General features: G+C 53.1%; 1 long non-coding RNA gene across 4 annotated transcripts in view; it reads right to left on the bottom strand.

Annotated features, from left to right (window-relative positions):
* LOC107034223 (uncharacterized) overlaps window positions 1-25458 on the bottom strand; it is a 69561-nt gene that overhangs the window by 14359 nt on the left and 29744 nt on the right. For all 4 annotated transcript variants that reach the window (XR_012066854.1, XR_012066855.1, XR_012066856.1 and 1 more), the window contains exon 4: window positions 10157-10302. This is a non-coding gene — a long non-coding RNA (uncharacterized lncRNA). The remainder of the gene's footprint in view (window positions 1-10156; window positions 10303-25458) is intronic.

Here is a 25458-nt window from a genome sequence, read left to right as displayed (position 1 = left end):
GCACTCGGGGGAGAGGGGTGGACACTGGGAAGTTTACAGACTGACATCTAGCCCTCATCCCGTTGTCCACCCTCCCTCTTACCACCTGCCCAGCAGGGTGGGGATTTAGGACACGAGATCATTTAACAGAAGTAAATTGTCCTTTTATGGTTGCACCCCTGAGGGTGGTGAGAGTCAATATGGGACTCCGTTCCCCTCTGGAGTTGGATTATGCCCCTTTAACAGCGCCCCTCGCGCCCAGAGGCACTCCCACACTCCGATCCCCACCTGCACAAGCTAGTATCTAAAACCAGCTTCGGGGACGAGCCAGAGGCGGCTTCGGCTGAAAGGGAAACGAGAAGGAAAACCCTTCCAAGAAAGACTCACTCCCAGCAGCTTTATTTTAAACGCAGGGAAAATGCAACTCCTTGCGTAAACAGACTTGGAAGGTACGACTTTTTCCTGCTCCCTTTGTAGCTAATCAGGGGAGACACCGAGGGCGTCAAACAGCTCATCAATAAACATGTATTGTTCACACACTTTGTAGAATAAGGCTTATGCTTCGGGACTATTAAGTAAACTACTTTTTTTTCCTTAAGCTTTTAGGGCAGAGGGAACGAAGGGGAGAGGAGGAATCCCCAGGCCTCCGTCCTGGGAATGCGCTGGAGGCTACCCACCCTTGGTGACTGGGGACCCACTCAGCTCCAGCGGCGGGAAGTCAGACGGCGTTCGTCCTCATGCGGTTTCTAAACTTCCTAAGATAAATCCACCAGGTTTCTCTGCCAATAGTAAAGCTCTTGCTCAAAGCAGGCTGGGTGGCCTCAGATGGCTCCTCTGGGCTGGGGGGCGTTGGACTCACCAGGGTAAACGACGCTGTCACCACCAACTCGAAAGGCCACCTATCAACATGCCACGTGCCAGGCCTGGAGCGCGTGCGCACACACGCACGTGTGCACCCCTTCCCCCCAAGAGGCTGAGGCCAGGACGGCACCCACATCAGGTGGATGAAGAGCAGGTCCGTCCTGCCCACTGGGCGCCGTCTCCACCCACAGAGAGCGCAGAGACCAGACCCGGGCCTGGGCCACCAACGCTGGGAAGGTGCCCTGCGGCAGCAGGGCTGAAGCCAGAAGAGGGATCCTCGACCTTCGGGCGAGTTCTCTCTGTGGGGGGAGCGGGAGCAGAGGCCGGGTCGGGGGGAAGGAGGAATGTCTGGGTCACTGGATGGGCCCCCTCCCCTCCCACTCCTTTCTCTCCGTTTCCCTGTCTGGGTCTCCGCTGGTTTTGAACTTTGTGAGAAGCGGCTTGCTAGATGCCTCCCAGCCTCTGCTTCCTCTTGTCAGTCAGGAGCGAGTTACATCGTGTTACCAGAAAATGATTTCACGTTCCGAACAGGGTTCCCCCCCGACCCCAGCACCCATCTGAGAGCCGCAGCCCTAGTCCGGCCCAGGCACCGCGGGAGGAGACGGTGGGAGGCACTGGCCGGGCGAGTCGGGGTGCCGGGGCCGGTGCTCTGCGGCCCCGTGTCCCGAACAGTCAGCCTTGCGCGGGGATCACGGCGGCCGCGTGAGGAGCTTTCACAGGTAAACAGCTGAAGGCTGGAGAAGGGCTTCTGAGACGGAGAGGTTTTCATCATGGAATCTATTCTTCAAGCAAAATCATAAGCAGCACCCCGTATATGCTCCAGACCAAAGGGGGGCTGCTGTGTGTGCTGGGCAGGGTGGGGGGGCCTGGCGGAGCAGCCCCCCGGACCCTCAGCCCCTGGGACACAACCAGGGAGGGTCCCCAGTGGCTCAGTCCAAACCATGGCTCTAGTAGGACCGCATCTCAGTGCCCTTTTCCTCTCTGTCATCCAGCCCCAAGCGTGGCCCCAGCCGGGTCTGCCGGCCCCTCGGCTGGAACACTCTTCCCCTCGGCTGGCTCCTTCCGAGACACGCGGGCCTCGTCTGGAGTGTTACTGCCTCCGGGAGACCTTCCAGCCTCTGCGGGGAGCCCTCTCCCCACGGGTCTCCACCCCCCGCACCGCTCACCACCGCTGGCTGCGGAGTGCTGCCAGCTCACTCCCTCGAGCTGATCCCTTGCAGCAGAACATACACTCCTGAGGGCAGGACCGCCCTGTTCAGTCCCTGCCCGGTCCCCCAGGGCCAGGCCAGGCCCTGGTACACAGCGGTTCCTCAGAAAACACTCGTTAAGTGAGGGAGTTAAGGAAACCATGAACTGAGGGGGTCGATTACAGGCATCAGGTCACAAAAGGGTCAGGACTCCAGCCGGGGGACACTCACTTTTCACTTGATCGGGTTCAGGCCGCCCCTGGACCCTCAGCAGCAAAGGGAAAAGCCCTGCTCACTTCCAGTCTCTGAGGGATGTTTCCGACATGAGGACCATCCTGAGCTCAAATATCCTGAGCTACGGGCTCAGGGCTCGCATCTGAAAGGGGGTTCAGAAGGAAAGAGGCAGGCCTGAGGAGGAGCCACTGCCAGGCCTTGACAGACGTCTCTGACAGGCGCCTGCATGTCAAGGTTCCCGTCCCCCTTCACTAGAAGGGTTACTCTCTCTCTCCTAATACACTCTTGCTCTGGAATCTTATTCACACCCTCCTCTGGTCATTTATCTATGTGGTTGGTCAGAAGGTTATCCAGTAGTTTCCACAACTTCCTGTCCAGCTCTCTGGACCAAATTAAGTTCTGGACCTGGATCCTTTTTGTAAACGGAGACACTGTCATCTTCTGAGAAAGAGGTGAGCTTTGGTCAAGGACCTCGTGGCATGATCCCCCACTCTCCTCACGTGACAGCTGCCACAGGAAATCCAGCGGAAAGACATACAAAGACCCTAGAATATTATGTACTGAATACATATTCCTTCCTCCTCTGTCTGGGGGACGGTTTCCCCGAGGTGGGTCTACTCACTGCGGCACAGCCGTTTCATCCGGGCATCCGGCAAACGTCTGCAGGTCCCTAACCACACAGCTCGCCCCACGCGCACCGGGCGTGCAAAGGACACCGCACCTCCGGAGGTCAGTGCGGGGGTGGGTCTCCTGCACGAGCCAAGGAACGCTGCTCTGGGCCGCAGTCCAAAAACTAACTCTTAAACCTGTAAATGTGCTGTCTACATTTCCAACATAAACGTCCAAGAAGGACAGCCAGTAAGCAGATGAGTGGTCTATTGTGCTCCAACTGAACACCTTCACATCCCGGTCCACGTAGCGATGGCACAGTATTTAACCCAGGGCAACTCTCTTCGTCATAGAAATCCTGCTGTCCCCTTTGTAATCTTGACCTTGGGGACTGCTTTTATGTTCAGTACTAGATTAACACCTACTGACCAGTCCCCCGTCACCAAAACAAACCAAACCAAAGGAAGAACAAATATTTACTGAGCTTCAGCACTCAATAAAGTGCCAAAGGAACCATGAAACCTGACCTTACACAGTTCGTAATTAAGTGAAAGAGATATACACAATTACCTACACTATAAAGCACCCATTTGGTTGAAACAGTGTTTCAAAACACATGGTACAATCGCCACCAAGTAGCAAAGGTACTACCGATGGCTGATGACTTTTTACCATCATGATAATCTTTAGAATTTTAGGCTGATGACTTTTTACCATCATGATAATCTTTAGAATTTTAGTGTGTATTTACAAAAAATGTAACAAATCCATCAAACCTGCAACTTCAAAATTTTTACTGCTTAGGATGCAGCTAGAGTGAGTGAGTGCTAACACCTAAGGCAGACCTCGCGCACGACACGGGTGCACCCGACCGTGTCCATCACTGCACCTGTCTCAGCTGTGCAGCAGCGCGGCGCGCCGGACAGTGTGGATCGCACGCGTGTGTGTCTGGGCACACTGCTGCGTTCTTCCCACTAAAACACTGAAATCCTGAACAAGGTACAGCTGAAGTTTGGAAAACTCAGATCTAAAAAACTTTAATTTAAGCCTCTACAATCTGTGTTGCAGGTGTTTTCCGAGGTCAAACCCTGTGAGACTGGGATGGCTGGTGAGGGGACAGCTGTGTGTGAAAACAGGGCGCTCTGCTGGGCTCCCCCTACCCTGCCCAACAGACATAGCAGCCCGCCTTTAGCCTCCTTTATGCCAAGGAGCTGGCGGAACGGCCCTCCCTGCTACCAGCTGGGGCGTGGCCTCCCTCCCTCCCCAAGCAGGTGGAGCCCTGCCGGCCAAGGCTGCTCCCTCCCAGGCTCTGGACTTGACTCGCTCCCCATCCTCCCCCGGCTCCCAGAGGTGGGGTGTAGGAAGGGTTGAGGAAATCCCTTTCCTCCTCTTCAGCCCGTCTTGCACCCCTACCCTGAAGGCCGGGGTCCAGGCCTCTCTCCACGCTGCCTCCTGGACAGGGCTCTTCTCCTGCCGGGGGGGGGGGGCCCTAAACAGTCAGCCCTCTGCCCCCAGATGTGAAAGGAGACGGGAGATGGCCAGAGATGGTCTCCAGCAGGGGAGCTGGGACTTGTACATACCAGATGCAAATGCAGTGCAGAAGGGGTTAAGGACAGCGAGGGCCGGACAGGACGCACAGGGAGTGGAGGCAAAAGTGACTCATCAACAGGAGGGCTACAGAGAAAGTGCTCGGACGGATTCCAAATGGGAGTTCCAGAAAACGATTTGGTAGCACGCGTCAAGAGACTTGAAAACACCCAGTAACCTCACTTCTAGAATCGGTCTATGAAAATTATCAGACAGGTGCTCAGATACGTGAGGGTGTCCACTGAAATACTTACAACAAAAAATGGCGTGTCCAACAATGAAGGAACAGTGAAATAAATTTCAGTACATTGTGAATGGACATCAGGGAATTTTTTTTCAATATTTGGGAAGAATATTTAAAGGAATATCAAAATGCTAGCTATATCTTAAGTCAAAAAAGTGGTTTGTACAGAATGTTTATACAGAAGTGTGTAAACATGTATCCCAATTTCCTTTAAACATCATATAAATATGTACACAAAAACTACTCACAAGAAATACACCCAGGTGATATCTAGGTTATAAATATTTTCTTCTCTTACTTTTATTTTTACTTTTTATTTCCTTTACACATTTCCACCAACCCATATATTATATTTAGAATAGGAAAAAAAACCCTGTAGTTTAAAAGAGAAAATCAGAGAAGCAGATGAGCCTATATGCAAATAAACAGACCGTGAATATGGGCCCAGCAGACAGACACACACACACACACACACACACACACACACACACACACACACACATTTACTGCCTGCCTCTGACGACCGTGGGAACAACAGCTGACCAGTCCTCTGTGGAAGCAGGCTTCTCCTGTTAAGCGGCTGTCCCACTTCCAAGAAAACGTCTTACAGAGTATCTCAACTCTCGCTTTCGTATCTGCCTACGCTCCAAGAACAGACTTAGAAGCGTGGAATCCAGGGACAAACCTGCAGACCACCGAGTTTCTACACAGAGGGACAGTGTCAGACACAAGCTGGGGGGTTGCACCCCTGATTTAGAGCCTCCTGCTGACAACTTCAGCTACATGTCCTACAACCACCCGACGAACGATATAAAAATCATGTGCATCAAGTGGAGAAATACAGAGGTGACAGCTAACTGGACAGACAAGACAGATGACAGGAAGACCTGGCATGACTTCCTGGAGGAGGCGGTCGCTGGGGGAACTCTGAAGCATGAGCAGGACTCTGACTGGTGGAGGACACTCTAGTGGTGAGGACAGTGTGAACAGAGGCTGGAAGCAGGAAACCGTAGGGCGTATCTGGGCAAAGATGAGCAGCCCAGTTTGTACAGCCCAGCAGGAGCGCGCAGGGGGCGCGGGGAGAGAGACGGCTACAAAGGAAGGTTGGAACCAGGTCGTGATGCTCCTTGAAGGCCACGTGACTCTCCTCTGGGACGACCTGGCCAGTGACTGGAGGACGGTCTTTGCTCCATAGAAGCACCCAGGCTTCCAGATGGAGGTCCTGAAAAGGGGGTGGGCAAGGAATAAAAAGTGTGGCTGTGCCTCCCAAGACCGAACCCCTCTTTGAGCTGGGCTTTAAATGGGACCCGGTGGGGCCGCTAGTCTAGTAGACCAAAGGCCTTGTTTCATAGAGAAAACTGAGATCCAGAGACAGGTGACGTTTAACTGGGCCTTAGAATCCTCACACACGACCTGCCCAAATCAGCCACCACGCCGGGCAGAGCAGCCGAGGGACAGCGGACAAGCTCCTCAGTACATGCTGTATCCGCTAACCCACATGCTCAGCGTGTGCAGAGCGAGAGGGCCTTCCGACCACGGGAAGCCATGGTCCTCCCAGCCACCAGTGGCCATGACTCGGCCTCTCGCGGAGGGGAACTGAGGCTCAGGGAGGCCAAGCATGGTACCCAGGGCGGGGGCGGCGGCCTACAGCCTGCCGTCACCTGGGAGCTTGTCAGAAATGCAAATTCTCAGGCCCCACCTCAGAGCTACAGATCAGAGACTGTGGGGACGGGGCCCAGCAATCTGTATCTTGACATGTGTCTTGGTAATTCTGATGCAGAGAAAGTTTCAGAACCACTGCTTAGAGACACAGTTGATTGATGTGTGTTGGGGGCGGGGGGGGGGGGGAGGGTGTGAGGCTCCAAGACTGGTCTCCCCTCTCGCAAGTAACCCTGGAAAAGCCAAGCGGTAGCCCTTGCCCCAGAGCTGGAGGAAGGGGCCAGGCAGGGATGGTGGCCAGGCCGGTGGGCCTGGGCTGGGGCAGATGCCGGGGAGGAGCTGCCTGTGACCTTCCGAGAGCACAAAGGATCTAAGCCGCACGAATCCAAAGTTCTTGTTTGGATACGGGCACCTCTGTGCTGTCACTGCTGCTGCCTGCCGCATACTTGTGGGGATTTACACCCACTCTGACGAGAGGTGTTTTGGGGTTACTGCCTCCTGGGAAAGAGGAGTGTGAGACAGGCCCACCCCACTGGGGGAGATTAAGTGTGATGAGGGCACCGGTGAGGATGGATGTCTCTCTCTTGTCACCGGCCCCGCCTCCCCTGGGAGGGGGGCAACCACGGGCGAGAGTGGGACCTGCCCACAGGCACCCCACACAGCTGCCCACAGTGGGGGTGCCCGCTCCTTCTCTTGGAGGGGGAAGAGCTCAGGGTCTTGGGGACAGGAGGAGGGAGGGCAGGGGTCAGTGCTGAAACACCAGTGGCGGCCGGGGATGGGGGGTCCTGCAACCTGGAGCATCTCTGCAAAGAGCTGCGGGGTCCTGGGCAGGGAGCCCCGGGCTGGGAGCTGGCCTGGCCCTGCAGGAGAATGGAAAACTCCTGGGCCTCTCCGAAGTGAACCTGTTTCCACAGCCTCCATCCAGGAACCAGGGATGTTCACCCCCGTGTAAGGGTCAGGCTCTGGTCTTTGTTTTGTGTGCCTGCCCTGTGCACAGGCCCGGAGTCCAGGGACCTGGCCACTGCCCGGATACACATGTTCAATCCGTTTGCAGCTGGGCGGGTCTCATTCAGGCCACCGGGACCTCTCCCCTTCAGCAGCCGTTTCCTAGAAAAGCGGTCCCCAGCGTTGATTCCAGCCGAGCTCAGCCCCCCGGAGGGCAGGGCGGGTGGGGCTGGCAGAGCTGGACCTTGTGCCACGCCCTGTCTGTCTCTGCCGCCCTGGTTTTCCCAGCAATCTACGTGATCTCACGCTCATCCACACCCCTCGTTGTCAACAGCCTTCAAGCGGGTGAGGGGTGGGAGTAGGGAGCAGAACTCTTCCAAAACCCGTGACTGCTCTGGTTGCCACAGCAGAGGTTCTGTGAACCGGATTCAGGGCAGCTCCAGGCAATCGCTGGACGGCCAAGGCCTTCAGGGCCCCACGGGGCCTCCAGGCTGCAGGCTCCGTGCTCTCAGGCCCTCAAGGAGCCCCTGTAAAGGCTAAGATTTCCCTCCCGTTTCCTGGTGGTCGTGGGCGTAGCCTGAAGAGGAGGCAGGGTGGGACGGACGGAGCCAAGGGAAGACGAGCTTTCTGCTCAGCGTTGTCCCCGGACCCCAACAGTTCAGGAGCGCCTGTGCTGTCCCCACATGCATTTCATAGTAACAATGGTCAAAGGGGCCTGTCAGTGTAAGAGACGGGGGACAGAGAGGCAGAGAGACAGAGGAAAGCCCATTTCCATTCCCCAGGGGATCTGCAGTGTTTTCCCTCCGCCCTTGCCATCCTGATGTGACCTACTTATCTACTCCCTTTAAAGGGAGGGACCCTGGCAGGCATCCCAGCCCAGGGCAGTTCTGAGTCTCAGAGGCAAGCTCTTTAGCAAGAGAAATCCAGAAGCTGTAAAGTTGGGGACCCAGGCCATAGGGAGGTCGGGCGAGGCTGGGGAAGAAGGGAGGAGGAGGTGGTGGCGCCACGGGACAGAGCTCAGCGGTGTCAGGACTCGGTGGGGAAGAGGTTCTGGCCCCCGAGCAGTGGTGGGAGCAGCAGACACCGGCAGCTGGAGACAGGGCGCCAGCCCGAGCAGAAGCAAACACCCCAGCTCCTGCAGGTTCCCTCCCCACTTTCTGCCCCGCGGTCCCTGAGCTGAGGTAGCTCATCTCAGAGCCCCCGTTTCCTGACCTGCAAAGAGGGGATAATCATTTCTACCTCAGAAGACTGATGGAAAAATTAAATAACTGACCCCACTTTCTGCTCCCTCCTGAAGAAACCCTGAGGTCTCCGGGCAACGGCACACGACACGCTTAGGGAAAGAGCAACCACCTCTACCTATCTCGCAGGAGGGACTGGGGGTGTGGTTCAACCCACTTAATTCTGCGAGGAGTCCCAAAGGCCCAGCGAGGAATCTGCGGCGCAGAGAAGTCAACGCAGAGTCACGTGGCACGTAGCAGGGCCAAGGTTCACAACCACGGCTGTCTGCTCCAGGCGCGTGCCCCTCAGCACCTCCGGGACTGTAACGTCACTGGCCTTAGTGAGGAAAACTTGGCAAAACCCTTGTCCCCAGATCTTCAGTCAGTTTAGAATGCTGAGCCAGAGCGAGGTCGGAGGAATTGAAGTGCAACTGGGTTGTCTACGGCTGTCCTTTTCAGCTCCTCCTGGCACTGGGGAGAGGCTGTCTTGCAGCCTGAAGGCTGTAAATGCCTATCTGGTCTCGGGCCGCTCGGCGTCCAGTCTGGCCTCCCTCCAACCCATTCTCCTCACAGGAGTCACAGAGAACACGTTCCTGCTTTTATCAGTTGTTCGCAGCCGCCCTCGGGATTATATCCAAACCCAGTGTGGCCAGGGCCTTTCCAACCCTTAGCAGGCCCCAGGCTTGGGAGGTCCTACCCCATTTTTTTTCCCCCAAATGTACTAAGATACACCCAGATCATTCACTGCATATGAACTTTTCATGTAAAAAACGTGAAAGGATTTTTAACAATTTGAACATGGAGGTGATTCATTTAAATATTCAATTTTCATACGTAGGGGCCAATATATTTTTTTCAAGCCTCAAATATTTGGGGCCTTTGGAAAGCTCTTATGCACCAGGCACATGGTGCTTATGGATGAGACGGCCCACCGTGTAGGCGGTCCTCTGTGCAGACAGCCCCAGTCCACGTCCCCTGCCTGCTGGGCTGTTGGAACTACTGTCTCCTCCTTCTAGAATTTTGTTTCTCCTTCTGCAGCTCTAAGTGCTCACACCACTCTCCCCTCCCTCGCATCAGTGCCCTGCAGTTTATTCATCTTGACCTAAGTTCACAGACGCTTAACCTCTTCGTTTCTTTGTATGTAAAGTAGGAATAATAGTGATATCTACTTCAGAGGGTTTTTAAGAAGATAAGCTAATACACAGTGTATGATTCATGAACCATCACCTGCAAGCTTGTTAGAAAATGTAGAATCTCAGGCCCCACCCCAGATGTGTTGAGTCAGAATTAACAAGTTCCCATGTGATCCAAACGCACATTTACATTTCAGGGGCGCTGTGCTAAAGCTCTTACGGCCATGCTGTTACCTAAAACACGTGCAATAAATGACAGACATTTTGGTTACTGTCATAATCATCACTGAAGGTCATTAAGTCTTATTATTAAAGATCAAAGTTTTATAGTTGTCTCGTTTCTCCTCTTGACTTACTTAAAAAATTTTTTTTTAGTTTCTTTTTTTGTGGGGGAGGGAGGTAATCAAGTTTATTTACTTATTTATATATTTTTTAGAGGAAGTAATTGGGGAATTCAGGACCTCGTGAATATACTCTCCCCACCCCCTCTTGACTTACTTTTAACTTCCAAACTCTAGTTCAGTGGTTTTCCATTGGAGTTCCTAGGGAATGCTGGCATCCAGGGAGCTGGACCACAGCATTCCAGCTCAATGCCCAGGCTACTGTCAAGACGCCTTTTCTGCACTCAGGTAGCTTCCCTCTATCTGCAAAGGGAGAGAAGGAAAGGGGCGATTGCAGTAGGTGGTGTGATAAGGTCTACCAATAAAAGGATGTAGAGGTGCTAAGGAGGCAGCTGACCCAGGCTTCTGGGGTCAAGGAAAGTGCTAGCTAATTTACGAGTTGAAAGATGAGCTGGTCACTCAAAGTTCCCCCTCAAAAGTGGCAACGTGGTTCCAATTTTAAACAGTGAACTGACTGCTCCTGCAGTGTGAGAGGACCTGGCTGGGCCCTCAACTCTGCTCTAGGGAGCAATGATGTCCCAAGTAGACTTAAATCTATGGTCCTTGCTGTCTGCTCCCCACGGCAAACAAGGGGGCCATGGGGGTTTGAGTCTGAACCCTACTTGGTGTCCTGGTGTGAACCCCGTCACTTAGAGAAAGCTTAAAACTGTTACTCTGGGCACCTTGGTTCCTCGTTTGCAGGCCGTGAACATACGTCCCTACAGCGTTCTTGTGAGGATCAAGTCAGAGGCCGGAGGTCAAGTCCCAGGCACACAGCAGCGCAGACCAAGGGGTCCCCAGTTCTGGGCCGTGCAGCCGCACCTGGGCCCGCGGGCTGGACCTCTGAAGCGGCACACATTTCTTCCAGCACGTACTCGCGAAGCCCGCCCCCAGCGCGGGCTGCGGGGCTGGGGGGCTGCGACGCGCAGCAACTGCCCGTCGGAGGGCAGACAGGGTGGTCGCTGGGGTCGGCCGGGGTCGCTGGTTCTGGAGGGAGGAGAAGGCGCGCTGCTTCCCGGGCCGGGGCAGCCTCTGGGGGACGCTCTGAAGGCTCCAGAACAGACTCGGCCCAAGGCGGCCGCTGGAAGAGGCTCCCGTGGAGACGAGAACGTTCTTCACGCCGAAGTGTCGGCGAAAGCCGGCCTTTCCCTCCCCACGCGCCGTGAGAGGCCGGCGGGCGCCGGCCCAACACACCGCGCGCCGCGCTGCCGCCGATTGGCTGCGAGGAGGCCCCGCCACCGCCGATTGGCTGCGAGGAGGCCCCGCCACTGCCGATTGGCTGCGAGGAGGCCCCGCCACCGCCGATTGGCTGCGAGGAGGCCCCGCCACTGCCGATTGGCTGCGAGGAGGCCCCGCCACCGCCGATTGGCTGCGAGGAGTCCCGCCGGACCACTCCGGCGGGTCGGGACAGCGAAAGCGAGGTCAGCTGACTCGGCCGAGCGCGCGGAGAGGAAGCCGCGGGCCGGGGCTGGGCAGGCGGTGGGCTTGGCCTTGAGCTTTTGTTACGTGGCTTTATCGCTTCCTTCCCCCGCCAAAGGCCGAGGCCCGTTCTGCCCGTTGTAGCGCCGAACACCCCTTCCTCACCCGGGGGCTCGGCCGAGGGCAGAGGGGCGGAGCGGGCGCAGACCGTGGGCGGAGCCGCCCGAGTCCTTGGCTTCCTGCTGACTTTCCCCGGGCTTCCCTGGCGTGGCTATGGCCACAGACACCGCTCTTCGAGCCCTTCCTGTGCATCAGGCAGGCTTTGTGCATGGTTTGTTTTCCTGCTGTTTCAGGGCCACGCCGTGAGCATCACCAGCCCCCACTTAACAGATGAGAAAACATGCAGTTCGGGGAACTCAGTTTGCTGAATGTCCAGCTAGGGAGCGGTCCAGCTGGGATTGGCAGCAGACGGCTCCTGCTGTCTGACTCCCACGCTGTGCTCTCCTCCCCCTGCAGTGCCCTCCGGGTGAGGCAGCGCCGGGACCACGCCAGATTCTACCCTGGAGCCACGTTGTCTCCAAAGATATTTGGGGGGCCAGGCCAGGAAATAACCCCAGCTCTAGGGCATTATTAGAGAAGATTTTTCCCTAGAGCCTGTTTGTTTGGCACAGGGATGTAATCAAAGCTAGTGATCTAGAATTCCTTCCTGGCTTCTCCAGGAAGCATCCTGACTTGGGGCACATTCCTCGACTCATCCTTGAGCCCCTTCCCCACTCCTTGATCTTACAGAGAATGAAGGAGGCATTGCATTTCTCCGCAGCCTCTCCAATCGGAACTCACCTGCGAATCAGACATAAACATTATGAGTCTGAGAAAGGGAAAGTGAGACATAGGGAGCTTCAGTGCCATCAGCCTCCCGTGCTCAGAGGGCTTGCGAAGGACAACAGTCTCCCAGGTCCTATCCTGCGTGTCCCCACCGAACAGACACAGCTCACATCCCCGGAGAAACCTCTGCTTGGTGAGAGGGTAGGACTGTTTGAGAAAGTCTAAGTGGCAGGTTTGTAAAGTAGAGACATCCTAAGTGGAAGCCAGGGTTTTTGTTCTGATGAGACATCAATAAGGCAGTGGCTGGTTTTTATTATTTAAAAATAGTACAAGCAAACTGCCAAGTAACTCCACCTGTAAACAGTTACATACGAGAAAAGCCAGAAAATCACCTGGAGAACTCGTATCTTCAGGTCTCTAGACAAAGGGTATGCAAACAACTCACAAAGGTGTCTCCTACCCCATCTCCCACCTACCGCGCCCATTCATCCAGTACTGAAGTTAGGAGCTGTCTGCAGCATGGCGCCTCGGAGGGGGTGGGGTGGGAATGGTTCTCCTTTTCCATACAAGTAAACAATATGAACACAACATTTAAAAATTAAAAAAATACAGAGAAATGGAGAGGAGTAGAGGTTACCAGGCACCTGAGATGAATTGATGGCTGTAGTTAAAGGCCCTGAAGCCATGGAGGGGGAGGTCTGAGCAGCCCACAGTGATGTTCCTCCAGGTGTACTGTGTTAAAAACAACAACAAAAAAAACTGCACTTTCACTTTTCTCAGGCCAGAACCCTTTTTAAAGCCTCAGTCTCCACATTTGTAAAATAAAGACTTTGGTTAAGATGGTTCCTAAGCTGCCCTCCGGAGTTTGGAGCCTCCTGATTCTGCGTAGCCTGGGTATTTTCATTAAACGATGCTCAAGTCCGCCGTCTCAACAACGTGTTAATCGTCTGACCAACTGCTCAGCTTCCCTGCTTTATGAGGTCATCACCACCAGTTCCAAGTGCATTTGGCTGCCAGAGAGCAAGCATTCCATGTATGAACTGGGGGTACATGTTGTGATGATAGGGCTGGCAAATTTGAGGCGTGCTAGACAGCACTAAACACACTGCAGTCCTCAACACACTTTTTATTGGAGGCTTGGGCCTGGGGCAAAGCCTCCTGCCTCACTTTTACATAGCGTTGGTCTTCATGCCTCCGGACTTGGAGGAGCCAAGAATCAGAGTCCTAGAAATCTGACGCCTGCCTACGATCCTCAGAAAGTTATCAGGTCTACCCACCCCCCACCTGCCATCAGGTGGGGGTCTCTGTGCCTGGACCATCATCAGCCTTGTCTGTCAAGCTGACGTTCTACTCGGTAGGATCCACAGCCGGGGCTAAAACCGTCCTCAGGTGGAAAGTCTGCCGCAGAATCTATGTATATCACATGACTAAACACAGTCGTGGCGAATGTCATGATCTCTCGGTAACAACCCGCACATAGTTTCCGGAAGGCATCAGTAGCTCCTTATAGGTACCACAAACCTTCCAATCTACAGATAAAGCCATAGGTGAGGGAGGGAAACAGGATTCTTTTTTCTTTTCAGTTAATTGTCTCACAGGGTTCTGAGTGCCATCACAGAGGCATACGATGGAGAAGGAAGGAAAGGGTGGGGAGGGGCACATTGTGGGACACCTCCGGCATAGCGGTGAAGCATCCAGGCTCTGGAGCTCGGCTGCTTGGGCTTGAATCCTGGGTCTTCCATTTCCATGCTGTGCTAACTGGCACATTACTGAACCTCTCTGTGCCTCAGTTTCTTATAGGACTCTTCTGAGAGTGCAATGAACTAATTCATGTGAAGCACTAAGAAAAATGGATGCCCATGTAAGGGCCGTATGAGTCTGATTATTATTGTGGCAAGTCCTCTGCTGACTGCCTTACACATATTATTTACTTAACACTAACAACAAGTCCTTTTGGAAAGGAAAATACAGGAAATCACTGAGTTCTCCATGAGTTATAACAATGTCTGTGACTGGGGGTCTACCCCAGATATTCTGACAAAGCCCTTGTTTCTTCTGTTAGTCCTTTCTGCATACAGGGGTTCATACTCTGCCTGATTGCTTTTTTTTTTTTGACACAGTAATATGAACTGGAAATCTCTCCATGTCAGAATATGCGGACACATCTCATGCTTTTTTAAGCACTGCCCAGTATTACATAATAAGGACATACAATAGACTATTTACATGTCTCCATGTATTTACGGTGCACCCACTGTTTATTGTGTCCAACAGGATGTGGGGCAAAGCAGCACAGAATATGTTCCCCAAGGAGCTTGTAATTTTGTGGAGGGATTCAGGGCTTAGATGAAACAATCAGAGACCAAGACAAGAAGATATGTAATAAAATATTCAGTGGAATTTAAAACTAAGTGCCGATGCTACTGATTTAATAGGAATAACAGATTGTATATAGCAGTGGAGCCCAGGGCCTGCTTCCTGGAAGGCCTGGCTGGGATAGAGAGGAAATTTACCCGTAAGTTCTTCCCGCCTCACTGAAAAATTACTCAAGACAAGAAGGACAAGTCTGCGCTCCCTTGACAAGCTGCAACACAGCAGCACTGGTGCCCCAGCAGGAGGAGGAATGCAGCTGGCCTGGCTGTCTCCTGCAGCCTGGGAGGCATGGAGGCAGCGCCCCCTTCTCACCTCCATCTTCCCAGAGGGGCCTAGCTGCTCGGCCTGAATCCCAGGCGGTGCAGATCCCTCAAGGCCCAGCAACTCTGTTCCAGGAGCCAGAGTGAGAGCTGAGAACTCCCTTTTCTGAGGTCCTCAGCCCTTTGGCCCTGCTTCCTTGGGAAGAAGTCACTGGGCTGTGAGGGCACTTGCCCCGTCGGCCCAGCTGGGGACACTCCGTGGGGAGGCGCTCACAAGCTTCTGCCAAGGCCGTACTCCTTTGACCCCACCCCTGCGCGTGAATCACGACCTAAATCAGCAACACCTGGCTGCCTCCGCGAATTAGCTGGTGTCAAAGCCCACACTTGACATTCCTTCTGCAAGGCCCCTCCCAGTGGCACATGAATACCTCAGCTGGGGTAAATCTGCCTCAGCCTCGACCACTTACGCTCCTGCACGTGCCTCAGCGTTGGCACAGTCGACAGTCGACGCACAGAAGAACGTAGACTAGGCTCTTACTATGCCTCAGCTCTGCACGAGGCATGGGGGTGGCGATGCTGGGGAGGGTGGGTCTAAGAAAAGTGAGACACGGCCCTGCCTGAGGGGCTTAAGACCTTGATACGCACAGGAAGGCCACATGGCAGGGCCTCCAGTGGTGGAGGCAGGTGGCGTGGACGATACGTGCTGAGAGAGCCCAGAAGCAGCGGGAAGGGAGCGGAGGGCCCAGTAAGGAGCATCCATTCCCACCCCCAAAGAATGCACGTCAGCCCCACCGGGGAGTGAGTTCATTAAGACAGGATGACCTAGTGTAGTAAACAGACCCCACATTCCCCTCACGGATTCACAGAAAGTCAGTGTCTCCCTGGGCATTGGAGTGGCCCCATTTTCCCCTCTAACTTCTAACTTTCCAGTACAGAAAAGTGGAAAAGACTTTGTACAATGAACGTCCTTAAACTCTTCACCTACGTTCATCAGTGTTGCCATATTTAGTCTCTTTCTATAGACATACATTTCCCCCTTCACACGAAATTCCGCTGCAGATACCATCCCTGAGTACTTCAGCATAGATGCTCTGAAAAAAGTATTTTCCCAAAGAACCCAGTATCACGGGCACCCTGAAGACATTGAACACTGACACACAACTCATGTTCACTTTCCCCGACTGCCCGCACCGTGGCCTCTGTAGCTTTAATCTTTTTTGTTTCATTTATTTGTGAATTGAAGTACAGTCAGTTACAATGTGTCAATTTCTGGTGTACAGCATAATGTCCCAGTCATGCATGTATATACATATATTCGTCTCTTTGTTTTAAATTAAAATATAATCAAGGATTAGTCATGGCATTTGGGTGTCCTGTCTCTCAAGCCTCTTTTAATCTGGAACAGGACCCTACTCCCCTTTTTCCTTTTTCATCGTCCTGACAGTTTTGAAGAGTGCAGATAGTCATTCTGAGAATGACCCACAATTTGGATTTGTCTGATTGTTTCCTCATGACTGAATTTGGTTCTATTTCTTTTTCTTAAAACTTTGGTGGTAAAGTATCTGTACTACAAAACTCACCATTTTTTTTAACCATACCTAAGTGTCAATCCAGTGGCATGAAGTACGTTCATAATATGGTACAACCATCACCACTATCTATTTCCAGGATGTTTTCATCATCTCGAACAGAAATTCCACACCCGCTGAACAATCGCCTCCCGCTTCCCACACCCACAGCTCCTGACATCCACTAGTCTACTTCCTGCCTCTGTGAATTTGCTTGTTTTAGGTACCTCATTTAAGGAAAATCGTACAGTACCTGTCCTTTGTGACTGGCATTTCACTGGGCATAATGTTTTCAAGGTTCATCCCTGTTGTAGCATGGGTCAGGATTTCCTTCCTTTTTTAAGGCTGAATAATATTCCATTGCATGGATGGACTGCACTTTATCTGTTCATCTGTCACCAGATAACTTGGGTTGTCTCCACCTTTGGGCTGTGGTGAATACTGTTGCTGTGAACACTGGGTTACAAGTACCTGAGTCCCTGTTTTCATTTCTTCGGAGTGTACACCTGGCAGTGGGATTGCTGGACCATATGGTAACTCTGTTTAACTTTCTGAGGAACTGCTGGACTCTTTCACAGCAGCTGCATCATTTTATATTCTGACCAGCTTCTGATTCTCAGGGGGCTTCCAATTTTTCCAGTGCTTAAAAAAAATTTTTTTTTTTTTACTAATAGTCATCCTAATGGGAAAGAGGTGGTATCCCATTGTGGGTTTGATTTGTATTTCCTTAATGACTGATCACGTTGAGTATCTTTTTATGTGCTTATTGGCCATTTGTACATCTTCTTTGGAGAAGTATCTGTTGAAGTTGTTTGTCCACTTTTGAATCACGTTCTCTGTGTTTTGTTTTGCTTGTTTGTCTTCCTTTAAGGTGGAGGAGTTCTTTTCATATTCTAGGCATTGGTCCTTCATCAGAGGTAGAATTTTCTAGTATTTTCTCCCCTTCGGTGGGTTGTTCTTTCACTCTCTTCATAGTGTCCTTTCATGCAGAAAAGGTTTTAATTTTGATGAAGTCGAAATTACCTATTTTTCTTTTGTTTGTGCTTCTGTAGTCATACCTTAGAAATCACGGTCACAAAGATTTTCCTCTCTGCTTTCTTCGTTGACTTTTATAGTTTTAGCTCTTCAGTTTAGGTCTTTGATCCATTCCGAGTTAACTTTTGTATATGGTGTAAGATGAGGGTCCAGTTTCACTCCTTTGCATGTGGGGATATCCAGTTCTTCCAGTTTGTTGAAAAGACTGCCCTTTCCCCATTGACTGGTCTTGGCACCTTTGTCAAAAATCAGTGATTTCCAGGCTCTCTATTCCATTGGTCTATGTGCCTGCTTTGTTCCATTTTAAGAAGTATATGGTTTCCTCCAACCTCCTCCTCCTACTTGTACCCACAAAAAACTCACATTCATGGTGGCCTGCAGTGTAGCTGGAGAGGCAGAGTATGCATGTGCATATATGTGTGTGACTTGATAAGTACTTGGAGATGGGAGACATGAAAACTGAAGTCGTTGGCAAAATCTCCAAAGATAAAGCCTTTGGGGGATTGGTAAAGGGAAAGAGTACGCTAAGATTCAGGGTTGAAAGTGAAGACTCCTGGGTACTGAAACGCAAAGGCAGGGATGAGTGAGCTATCCGGGCACAGTGAGAAGGCCCGCAGGACCAGAGGAGCGGGCGTGTGTGGGAACGTGCTGGTGGAGAGCTGGGGTGGGGCTAAATGATGCAGGATTTCAAATAACCAGGCAAAGGAATGCGCACATGATTTATTAGACAGTAGGTCACCCTTAAAGTTTCTTAAATGATAGGATTAACTTTTTTAATAGAAGATGGAGCACTGCTCAGGTAGGGTGGTCCAGGAGGGGACGGGGGAGGATAATGAGAGAGGAGGGACTGACCAGTTCTCATGGGACCTCCCTGGAAAGAAAAGTGGTAGGTCTTTGCCCCAAGTCGAGCACGAGGCTGCGGTGCACACACAACCCTCCTCATTGAAATCTGCTTTTAGAAGATGCACTGGATCTAAGATCCTGTGAGATCTTGCCCATAGTCAACCCAGCCCACTAACCTTTTGTGTTACTGGCATAAAATCTCCCCTCTCAGTTCTGGTTTGATCTGGCGCTCTCCCCAGATTGCCTCATCGTGGTGCCATGGTTCCAAAGCTTCCAAGCTGCAGGCAAGGCTGTAGTTTTTGTTTCTTCATTTTTACAAAAGGTCAAGTTTCCTAAAGCTGTTAGTGGATCATCTGGAATTGGTCTTGTGTCGAGAAGGTGCATGAAAACTGGGGGACACGAAACTTGACCTCCAGAACCTTCGCCCCGCTTCTCCCCCCCGCCCCCCACCTCCACTCCCGAGATGCTAAGCCGCAGCGGGAGTTAATCCATCCTCCTCACCCCCACGCTGTCCCACCACAGCTGAAAACTACCTGTGACACACTCAGGGGTTCGAGCCACTCGGTCCCAGACAGGAGCGTTCAGCCTTGCCGGCTGACAAGAGAGGCTAAGCAGGAAGTGTCCTGCGGGCTGGAATCAGGGAGATGCAAGGACATCAGTGCACATTCCAGAGCCCAGTCTGGACGACGGCCCCTGAGGAACCATGAGGCTGACTTCCCCTGTGGTCAGAGGCTGGCTGCATTTTTTTTTACCCTCCCTTCTTTGCCTGAACACTCCCAACTCTGGAATTTCTTCAGATGGCTACCGTGTTTGGTTTTCAACCAGGACAAACAAAGAAAAGAGATTTGTTTTCCTGTCTGCTTTTGCTGAATGGAATCTCTGATTCTATTTACCGGTCATGCCTCAGACACCCTGGGGCTGCTGAGGACTTTAAACCCTGAGCACACACGACTCCGAGCTTCACTGAGTCCTTTTCCATGTCCCGAGCCTGGGACAGACTTCATCTTCCTCTTGCCCACAACATCTCTTCAGTCTGTGGTGAGTCTGCTAATATTTCACCCGAACTCCCCTCAGCTTGAGCATCCTTACCAAATACGTTGGGCTTCCGCACACTGTAATTATCTTCAAATCTGCATGCCTTTCTGGTATAATTGTGAAGTGGTGAAAAAGTCTCCGCAAATTCTGAAGGGGGCACAGCAGGCTCAGCCCCCTGCGGGGCGCTGCAGGAATCTGGGGTTCTCCCCTACTCACGCCTCACTGCCGCCCTCCAGGAGCTTCGGACAAAGTTTCCTAGAAACCTTTGTGTTTGGGAGTTATACTTTTTTCACGTCCTTTTCCCGCTAATTGAAAATGGGGCGAGGGGGCAGGAAAAGGGGCTGTGAATCCGAATGATGAAAAACAGCACACACAATGTGACAGGAGTCTTTACGCTTCGCACTCCTGCTCCCAGGGGTCAGGAGGCAAAGGCAACTGTCAGGTAAGTAAATCTGCAGGCGCCCACGCACGTCCAGAACATTCCCCAAGGTCATTAGAGACTGGCCGGCGGGGGCGCGGGGGCCAGCCTTCCGTCTGGGGTTCTTTCAGAACTTTTGTCCCGAGAGCATCCTGTTCTGTTACAGACGTCCCCACTGCCGCCTCCAAATTGCCAGGCTGAGCCCAACGACACTCAGGGGCCTGGCCTCGGCTGAGAAACAGAACCTGAGCGGCAAGGCCCGGTCCCAGGCCTGAGACGGGAGCTGTCGCCGAGCCCTCCCCACAAGCCTGGCCTCCCTCCTTGTCCTCCAGACCCCGAGCTTCACCCCTTCCTCATGCAACACTCGAAGGCATTTTAAAATGTTTTCCAATGCACCCCTGATCCCTGCACGTGTTTGAGAGGAGCTCTTTCCCATCCAGAGCATCAGGCGTGAAGCTGATCCCCTTCGCTCTCCCCTCCTCACAGGCTGCCGCCGGCCCCCCGGGTCTCTGGGATGGGAGCCCCCGCGCCAGCGCACGCCCTGAGCAAGGCAAGGTCAGCGTTTCCCCATATGTAGAACCAGCTTCCTGCTTGCAGGGGGCAAGTGGCCCGCTCTGGCTATAATTATGCCTGGAGAGTCACTCTCCTTCAGAAACTCTATTTTCACATGTTTACCATTTTTTTTTTAAAGTGGAACAAAACATTGCGTCTCAGGCAGGGGGCCCCCAGTGCACTCGGTCTCCTGGGGAAGGAGCCGTCTGGTCAGATTTCACTCTGCTGCCTTGACGTTACCCGAGGTTGGGCACCGAGGGCGTCCTGTAGCGACAGTGGGGACTAAAGGGTCTTATTTCCTTCCCCTCGACGTGTGGACGGGCCGGGAAGATAGGATTCCTGGCCTGCGTTCCTACGTCTCCCTTTTCAGCCCCTGCTGCCCGCATGCAGGCTCCACACCATCGCTGTGCTGCCCCTTAGCTCACATTGCCTCCTAGCGAACCCGGTTCTCTCCCCGGGCCCAGGCAGGCGAACAGCTCAGTCTTAGGAGGGCTTTTGTGATGTAGGCCCACAGGGAAAAGACCCAGAAGCTTTGGCTACTTCACATAAATGCTTGCCAGGACCGGGGAGACCCAAACAGTGCCCGGAACTGAGACTGTCCCGTCTCGAGGACAGACACCCATCCCCAGACTCCCCGGCCTCCAGCAGCCTCAGGGTTTCTCACCGTATCTGCCAAGTTAGAGCGACTATTTGTCTGAGAACAGGGAACACTTCAGGCAAGAAAATTCCCATGCTCATGCAAGGCGGGCCGAGTCTCTGAAGTTTAGTGAACATCTTGCTCACGTGCCATTACTCACCCATCACATCACCTATTTCCTTCCCATTCACTGATTCCCTGCTTCGTATAAGACGCTGCGAAGCACCAAGGACGCACACAAATCTGGTTTCCTGCCCTCCGTTTAATCAAGGAGACAGTTTGAGCGCTACACACACACACAGCCACAGGGGGCTGTGTGGTAACGGTGGTCACAGGAGCCCCCCACTGACTGCTCACCCCGTCCCTCTGTGCTAACTCGTGTTTTAACAGACTTTATCTCACTGAATCTTTACAACAAATCTGAACACAATTCTCCCCACCTCACACATGGTGGGCAGAGCTCTGAGAGGTTACCCTGTGGCAGAGCTACGATGCAAGCCGAGGTTTGTCGGACCTCGGAGTCTGCTGTTCCCTGGAGAGACCCTGATACTCAGCACCAGTGAAACCAGAGGCCAGGTGGCTTCCGGCCGCTGACCAGAGCAGCTTGGCGGGAAGGGCTCCTGCATAGTCTCCTCCAGATGAGTCTCCCCATGGCCGCCACCCAATCCTTCCTCTTCTTCTTTTTCTTTTCTTTTTTTTAAACCTTTTTCCCCCAAGCTAGCTTCCACAGAACTACCACATGAATCTAAGATACAGTCGTGATCATCATGAGCTCCTCTGCTCAGAAACCTTCAGTGATGTCCCTAAAAACCCCACACTGCTCTTAAGCTTGACATTTAAGGTCCTCCAGGGCCAAGCCCACCCTCGCTGTCCGGCTTCCTCTTTCTGCTCCCTTCCCAGTGTTCCTGCCAAACAGAGCTTGCTTCCTTTTTTGAATGGAGGTACCGGGGATTGAACCCAGGACCACTGAGCTTCAACCCCATCCTCGACCCAATAGAACTTACTGCCCTTCCACATGGGCCCCCACCACTGCTGCCAAGTCTCCTTTCAGCCCCTCCTTCCACCTAGAATGCCTTCCCTCCAGCGCTTACCCTCCCTTCAGTGTCCAGCTGAAACGTACATCACCCGCTATGTGACAGTCACTAAGCTAGATTATACATGTGTATATTTTTAAACCTCGTATTTATTTATGCATTTTATCTCCTCCAGGAGACAGCAAGTCCTTAGAAGGCAGAATTCAAATCTCACTGACTCATACTTCCCACATCCTAATACATCTCCACGTCCCCATGCCTGCCATACTCTTGTCATCCTAAGCTAATTAGGGCTCCATAAATATTTCCTGGATAAATTAATTTTTAAAACCAAAGAATAAAATAGTCAAGTGGGCAGACCATACTCTTGTCATCCTAAGCTAATTAGGGCTCCATAAATATTTCCTGGATAAATTAATTTTTAAAACCAAAGAATAAAATAGTCAAGTGGGCAGAGCTGAATGCATAGGGCCCTCCGCCGCCAGTCTGCCTTCGAGGTGTGCATACTGTTACACAGCTTGCACAGGTAACTTGCACAGGTGTCTACACAACCAGACGTCTGGGGTCCTGGAAAGCCGAGAGGGACGTGACCCCGGCAGGGCAGGACTGTGGAGGGCAACGCATCATTTGCACAGTTCATTGTGGAGGAAAAGGACAGGACCCAGAGTTCAGGGTAAGGGGAGAGGAAGGGCTGCTACAGCAGTGAATTTCACTCTCTGAAATATGCCCAACATGCTGGTATTTGGTGGGAGCTGTAGCTCCCTGGCCAGGCCTGGCAGCCCAGACTCGCCCCAGTGGACCTGCCGGTGTCCCTGGCTCCTCCAGAACTCCTGCCTTCTCAGTCGTCCCAGGGCACAGGATGCATATGAGCCGAGTCTAAGGATGGATGCCCTCGGGCCAGCTGAGCTCGAGCCCAAGCTGGGAAATGGCCACTGGGCTTTTCCATTCAGAGCGCTGTCTTGTGTGATGGGAAAAAACCCTCCCTGCTTTTGGCTGGTTCCTTCGGAGCCTCCCAGTACTGACTGAGCAGGCTGAGCGGGCTGTCCCAGCAGGCAGGAGAGCCCAGAGCAGCTGTCTTCACACAGGACCCAGAGGGGAGCGGACAGCTGCACTGGGAGGTGGGTGGGAGCTGGGGGTCCTTCCTAGCAATGAGACCTGCTTTTCACGTCAGGGACCACAGGGCTGCAGGCCCACAGGTTTTAAGATGGGGAGATTCTTGCCCCTCAGCTGGCTGCTCCCAAGCCCCTTTCTTGGCTCCACTCCCGTGGCACCAGCCGCCCAGAGAGCCTGGCCCCCAGGTGAGGGCGGCAGGTGTGAGGCTGCCCTTAGGGCCTGCAGCCTGGGTCGGAGCGGTCTTCCAAGCCTAGGGAGCCTATAGGGGCAGTTTGGGAAATGGGACACCTGGAGGTCCCATTCACAGCCCTGTGGGACTTCAGAGCTTAGAGCTGTGGAAAACAAAGAGAAGGTAAATCTAAACTTCTTTTTCTGTTGGGACTTTTTTCTTTTCTTTTTTCATTCTTTTTTTTTTTTTTTTGATTAGCTGATTTACAATGCTGTGTTAAATTTAAATTTACTGAAAGCAGCCCACAGGAGAGCAGGACTCCCCACGGGTCCCTGAAGGCCCAGGGAGGTCCACAGAGACCTCAGGGGGCGGTGGCCCCGCTGAAATAGTGTGTGGAAATCACACGTGTAGGTGTGGCTCCTTTTTTTTCTGGAACAAGAGTCTGTAACCTTTATCAGACTCTTAATGGGTCTGTGACCTCCCAAAAAGTTAAACAGAACAACACAAAGCATTTTCCTGGCGGATAAAGGTGGGGCCTGGGTGTCGGGGTCCCTAGGACATTCCAGCCCCGCCCACTGCCTACGTGTGGCAAGCGTGTGCGCCGCGGGAAACAATGGCAAACGCAGGGGAGTGACAGGTCACCGATTCCAGCAGGCCTGCACACGGGCGGAATCCTGAGCCCTTCCCAGGTTTTCCTACGAAAGCTGTCCTTCCTCAAGTAATACCCTTCTCACCTGTCCTCCCTGCCACTTCGTCTTCGCCGCCGCAGGAGAGCCCATCCCAGACTCTGCTCTCTGTCCCTGGGGACTGAGGCTGGGCGGCGAGGGGCTGCGTGGTCAGGATGGAGCAGGGGCCGGTCCAGGGAAGGCTGAGTGTGCCTCCCATCTGATCCCGCAGGGGCCAACTCTGCAAGCTTGTGCCTCTTTAAAACTTCAGAAACGCGTCTGGATTCCTCCAAGTCACCGTAACTATACCGTTAGCGTCTGTGAACGAAAAACTACACGCTGAGAGAAAGCTACATGCATTCAATAATCCTTTTTAAATGTATTTTTTTAATAACAGCAGTCACTTTAAATGTTAATTATAAAATTACAGCTGTGTGCTAGAGAAACAGCACAGCGCCTGCCCGTGAGGTGACTTCTTTATCTGGCCTAGAGGCAACGTCTAGCGCGCCTCTGGTTTTAAGGACCCCATGCTGTAACTGAGGACCCTCTGCCCTCCCGCAAAGTGGGAATCGCTGGTTGGATGTAAGCCTTTCACTTCACAAATGAGGAGGCTGTGGTCTAGAAAATGCAGCTCCTGGTGGGTGCTTCATCCCAGAACGCAGGTCGTCTCCCTCTGGGATCTTTGTAGGATGCTCTTGGGGCGTCCAGTCTCCCATTAGCGCCGGGACTGCCCCTCTCCCACACCCACACCCATCCTCTCTCTCACTATGGCGCCTCCAGAGGGCACCTGAAGGAAGGAATGACTTCATTATCACCTTCATTTTACACAGGAGGAGACTGCAGCTTGGAGAACTAATGCCAAGGCCACACAGTCACTAATGGCCTCAGAGAGAAGATTCACAGCCAAGCCTGAATCCATATCCCGAATCCATACCAGGAGGCCAGCTGGGCTCAGGACGCACGGGTCCACGTCAGGACGACGTTCTTCTGCTAGCCCTGCACGCTAGGGGTCCCCGTAAACCCAGGCACAGCCCGGCAGTTCGGGTTAGCAGGAGCCCGGGAGCATCTTTGCCACACCTTCCAGGGACAACACTCCGCCCGTGAGGGCAGGGACACTTGTCCCTTCAAACTGGATTCTAGCTCACAGCCTGAGTACCAAGGAGGCTGGAGAGGGTCAGCTCCTCTGCTCATTCCCTTCTCTGCTCAGCCGCTCTCCATCCTAACATGCTCCCGCCCCAACTCGCCTCCTAACCCAAGAGGACTCCCTTCAGGTAGGGCTCCCTTCTCCACACCGCCCTCCCCAACCCGGCGGTTCCACACGGACTCTCCATTCCTTCCAAGCATCTCTTCTGTGGCCTCAAGCACAGCTTCTGCCTTGTCTCTTCCAACTCCCACGTGGGAGTCGTACACCCCCAGCAAGCAGAGGCCAATGAATCTCAGATGCTGTTGGTCCCCACCACCCCAAGTGCCCAGC

This window comes from Vicugna pacos, chromosome 34 (assembly GCF_048564905.1).
Source record: "Vicugna pacos chromosome 34, VicPac4, whole genome shotgun sequence".
NCBI lineage: Eukaryota > Metazoa > Chordata > Mammalia > Artiodactyla > Camelidae > Vicugna > Vicugna pacos.
Note: the sequence above shows the minus strand (reverse complement) of the source record. Positions and strands in the feature narration are given on the sequence as shown.